The 5,314-nt window shown below is 40.1% G+C and overlaps 1 long non-coding RNA gene across 1 annotated transcript; it reads right to left on the bottom strand.

Moving 5' to 3' along the window:
- Nucleotides 1-2,817: 2,817 nt before the first annotated feature.
- On the bottom strand, nucleotides 2,818-4,693 carry LOC134934770 (uncharacterized). Its single transcript, XR_010179799.1, has 4 exons — nucleotides 4,622-4,693; nucleotides 4,238-4,318; nucleotides 3,590-3,655; nucleotides 2,818-2,841 (listed from the first exon to the last, which is right to left on the bottom strand). It is a non-coding gene; the product is annotated as an uncharacterized LOC134934770 (long non-coding RNA).
- Nucleotides 4,694-5,314: the final 621 nt, after the last annotated feature.

Here is a 5,314-nt window from a genome sequence, read left to right as displayed (position 1 = left end):
AAAAATAAATTATAAAAATGTTAAAGTTGATATTGTTACTGTATTTGTGCTGTTACCTTTTGATTAAAGTACCGTACAGTATGTGTGATGTTGGCTTTATTACAATACAGTACAGTATGTGTGATGTTACATGTTCCAAATGATTTTGTCCGTAAATAAAGTGTTTCTTAAAATAAACATGACGTGGTTTCCAATGTTTGTATTCCCAACTTCCTGTACTGTATAAATTAGTACTACTGTATGATGGGAATTCAATTAAGAGTGGTATACTGTATGTAAAACAACTTGGTTAGGCATCTTGCATTTCATATTTTAATAAAAACCACAGGAAACTTCTATTTTTAAAAGTTTATTGAAGAAAAAAAAGGTGTTTTTTTTTAAATAAAGTTTGAAAGTTAATTAAAACAAAAAAGTAGTTTGTTCTTCGTTACATTCTTTTCTTGTGTATATAGATATCTGTGGGGGGAAAAAAAAAAAAAGTATTAAAGTAAAGACACTCATGTTCATTTGTTTTCCAAGAAAATTTGTGGAACCACACAGCCCAGCAATAAGTCATGCTGGGCTGTGTGGTTCCACAAAAGGCATGCGGTACAAAGTGAAATAGTGGTGTCAGTGGTCAGCACTTTGACACGCTAACATTTGTGGAACCACACAGCAATGGCTGACACACATAAAATGGCTGACACACACAAAATGCCTGACACACACAAAATGCCTGACACACACAAAATGCCTGACACACACAAAATGCCTGACACACACATGCTGGAGTGAAAACACATGTTTGCCAAACAGTCGACAGCACATGTCGGCCAGATGGCCGACCAAACTTGCTCCAAATCACCCCAAACTGGCCAGAAAGCACCCCAGCACACTCAGGAGGTACTGAACACCACAGCTAAATTAGGAGAGAATTTCATTACAAACAGCCAGATCTTGCAGATTATCTGCCAGATAATTGTATGGTGTACAGTATGCCTATCTTATACAGTAGAAAAAGATACTATACAATGGAGTACAAGAACAAAAATTTTTATTAAATAAAATTAAATTAAACTTAATAAAATATTAAAATAGTGGTCCACTAGGAGGTGGACCACCACCCACTGGAGCTGGATGGCACGCTGCAACTGTTCTGTGGGAAAAAAAGGACAGTATTACAAAACAAATACTGAATACTTTACAGTGTAGTAATGGCAATACAGTACTTTACTCTATATTAGACAATATTGTTATTTACAATGTACAGTACTGTATTGTCAGTACAGTAAATCAAACACTACTGTATGCTGTCGAGGTAATTTAAACATTGCTTTAGTTTACCTCTTGTATAAGTGGGCTGCTGCCTGCCCGCTTCTGGGCCAGCCCACCTATCTTGCCCCTGTCTGGGGCCCCCATAAATAATTGGCACTATATTGGAGAAAAAAAAACATTTAGTCACATTCAAATAGTAAACAATTATTACTGTATACTGTAGGTACAGTATTATACTGTATTGCTGGTATTCAAAATATAAAGTACTGTACAAGAGTTTAGCTTCAATAGGTCATAAACAAATTGTCAAAGGAATTAAACACCACAGTACAAATACTGTAGACATTTACTGTATGTATTAGCAGTCATGACATTTCATGACCGCTTCAGAAAAAAGAGGGTTACAGTACTGTAGGTGGTGTTGTAGGGAGTACTATCCATAATAGTGGACTGTACTCAGAGCCAGCCATAAATAATATGATTCCCTAGTCAAGTTTTTGGATGCTGCCCCCTTGCACAGATGCTATTTCCGCCTCTGAGCCTGTACCCCTTTCCCAGCACCATCACCCCTCAACCATAGCAGTCGTCATTTTGGTGCTCCTCCAACTTACTGTACTGTATGTTTAAAATAGCAACAGTGTGCACATTCGGTGTGCATCCCAAAACGGTGCATGTTCTTGCTGGGAAGGGGCAAGGCCACACAGTAATTCCCCAATCTGAAATGACGCCACACAGTACTGCAACTTTATTCACAACATATCATGCAATAGTGTCTCTTTTTCTCGTTACATCATATGATAGTACCACATTACTCCTCAAAGTATTCCCACTTATTCACATTGCATCACATCATATTGCTCTTTGTTCACATTAGACCACACAGTAGTGCCCTTGCTACAGTATATGTTACACAACAAAGTACTGTATACACATAATGCTGCACATTAGTAATGCATTTTGTATGCACAGAATATACTGTAGGCATGCTGCATATCATATTAATCAGCAGAAGCTGCTTGTGCCCCTGGGCATTTGGCAAGTATGCCTATGCCTAGGGCAGGCTCAGACTGGAGATCAGTACGTAATCCCGCTGGACGGGATCCCGGCAGTCAAAATACAGACGCCGGAATCCCGACCACACAATCCCGACAGGGGCGGCGAGCGGAAAGCAGCCCCTTGCATGCTTGCTTCGCTCGCCACGCGGTGGGCACGGTGCCTCGCTACGCTCTACACACTATTATATCAGTAGTCAGGAAACGCAGCATGCATTTGTGGAGTGAAGAGGGTGAAAAAGGAGAGAAAGTACAGTTTGTACTGTAAGGTTATGTCAGAGGGTGTGAAGATGATCAGCTCAGTGTTATACATGTTACAGTAAGTTAGAATACAGTACAGTGCATTATGTATTTCTATTTTATTACCAGGTGTCTCCTCCACTGGTTGGCGACGGACTGTAAAAAGATAATACAGTACAGTTAGTCATATCAGTTTGACTTAAAATAATGTTGGAGAAAAAAAAATACTGTAATTACAGTACCAACTATTGCTACTGTACAGTATATTTACCAAAAATGTATTCTGGCTCGTCGTCTGTGGGTAAAAGAGAAGAATATTATAAGATACAGTATACAGTAAAAAGTATAGTAATAGTACACTAGTGTCCAGGCCCAGTGTCAGGTGGGTAAAAAAAGGTATGCTTGTGACAGGCATGGTGATTCCAAGGGACCCCACCGAGACCATCAGAAAATTTGTGAGTGACCCGTATGCCGGTGATTATGACTAGAATAAGGTACAGTAGCAACTCTTTTTTCTTTTGAATTATGTATACTGTACAGTACTGTATGTGCATATTGTACAGTACACTTAAAATATTTAGCAGTTACTGTAGTGGTAATTTTTGGGATGACAGTATTAGCATACTGTAAGCATCCAACTGAGGCCCCCAAACAGATGCCGCCACTAGGTACAGTACGTGCCTCTCGTGCCTAATGGGAAATTCATCACTGACAGTATCTAGAGAGATGAATGGAGAGACAGTGACAAGGGGTGAGAGAGAGAGAGAGAGAGAAATTGAGTAAGATGGGTGTTTTTTTTAGAACAGGATGTTGTCCATACAGTAGCAACCAATCAAATATTACCTACTGTACTGTATTATCGTCTGTAAGTGTAACTAGATACTGTAAATGTTAATGTGGGATGTGATCGGTTGCTACTGTATGGGCAATATCACCAGTTCAAACAAAAACAATTTTCATCCGATTTCTACGCATTTGCCAGAAAAATCTGATGAAAAGTGCTACTCTGATGGCATCAGATCAATGTCAGTAATAATTCTTACCACTAAATGCAGCAGCATCATCATCATCCTCCTCCTCCTCCTCCGTGGCCTGTTCCAGTGTAGGGCCTGTGAAAAAAAACATTAATGTGAAAAAAAAAAATGGTTAATTCCAGGAAATACACATACCCTCCAACATGGTACAAAATGCTCTGGTTCTGGACTTCCCTCTTAATTTATTATTGCCATCACCTGTGAAGAAACAGCTTTCTTATCATATAACTAGTTCAACACAGGTGATGGAAATCATAAATTAAGAAGGAAGTCTAGAAACAGAGCAGTGCGGCGGGTCATGTTGGAGGGTCTGCATACAGAAACATAGAATTTGATGACAAATACTGTAAGAACCACTTTGCCCATCTAATCTGCCTCTTTTTTTTAACCTTTTTTTTACATCAAACCTTATAACAATTTTCCCCAAACATCACATGATGCAAAGATAAATAAATAAAAAAATAAATAAAAAAAGAGGTGCAAGATGGAATTGTGATTGGGCCCTCCCAACCACCCTTATGTTATATAAACAGGGTCTGCCACACGACTGTGGCTGAAATGACTGGTTGGTTTGGGCCCCCACCAAAAAAAGAAGCAATCAATCTCTCCTTGCTCAAACTGGCTCTACAGAGGCACGATGTACCGGACTGGACTTACTTAATGGGTGCAGTGAGGTGATGGACATAGAGGTAGAGTCCTGGTCCTCCTCCTCCGCCACCGCCTGTGACAGTGTAGGGCCTGTGAAAGCAAAAAATCCATGAAATATACTTTTGTATTCTGTGTTGAATACAGTAAAGCAAAAATTCAGTCAGGAATTGGAGGAGGAGAGTAAATTTCGCACACAGAGACGAGAATGTCGAGGCCAGAATCAGGGGGTAGTGGAGGAGGGTTAGGATACCGTACCTCACCCTGTTGGGATTGCTGCAATCAGGATGCCACTGTCGGTCACCTGACCGCTAGAATCCTGACTGCTGGTCACGCAAACCCAACCCATTGGTTTAACACAATGTACAGTACAGTACAATACTGCAGTTTACTTACCAAGTTGGGGAGAGGGTTTTTCATCCTCACTGTCAATAATTACTGAGTTGAAAATAAAAAAATATTATAAACAAAATACAGTAGAGTACAGTTACTACAAAATTGCACAGTAGTACAGTGCTACAGGAGGCAGAGATATATTCATAATACAGTAGGAGCAGAATGACTGTCCAGCGGTAGGGGACATACAGTACTGTATTTAAAAGACCTGCTGTCTGGATCCCGACATTCAGAATGCAGAGTGTGGATTCAGAGTATGATTGGAGGGTTAGGCTAGTGGAGGGTGGGTCGGATGCACAATTTTGGGCACCATAATACAAAATGGATATCGTGGAACTACAAAAGGTTTAGAGGCGGGCGACCAAAGTGATGAAGTGGATTGAGAAGATGGAATACAAGGAAAGGCAGGCTAGGCATGTTTACATTGGAAAAGAGGAGATTAAGAGGGGACATGATTAACCTTTACAAATATACTGTATACAGTAAGGGGACAATACACAGGAACGGTTTTTGATAAGATGGACACAGAGGACACGTGCACAGTAACTCTTGTTGAAGTAGAGGCGATTTCGCACAGAGGCGAAAAGGGGTCTTCACAGTGAGGGAAATACTGTACAGTACATGTTTGGAATTCCCTGCCTGAAAAGTAATAAAAGTGGACTTGGTCAATACTTTTAAGAATGGGCTTGAGAA

The sequence above is a fragment of the Pseudophryne corroboree genome, chromosome 6, assembly GCF_028390025.1.
Source record: "Pseudophryne corroboree isolate aPseCor3 chromosome 6, aPseCor3.hap2, whole genome shotgun sequence".
Taxonomy (NCBI): Eukaryota; Metazoa; Chordata; class Amphibia; order Anura; family Myobatrachidae; genus Pseudophryne; species Pseudophryne corroboree.
The sequence above is the reverse complement of the archived record's forward strand: the minus strand, read 5'-3'. Positions and strand labels throughout refer to the sequence as shown.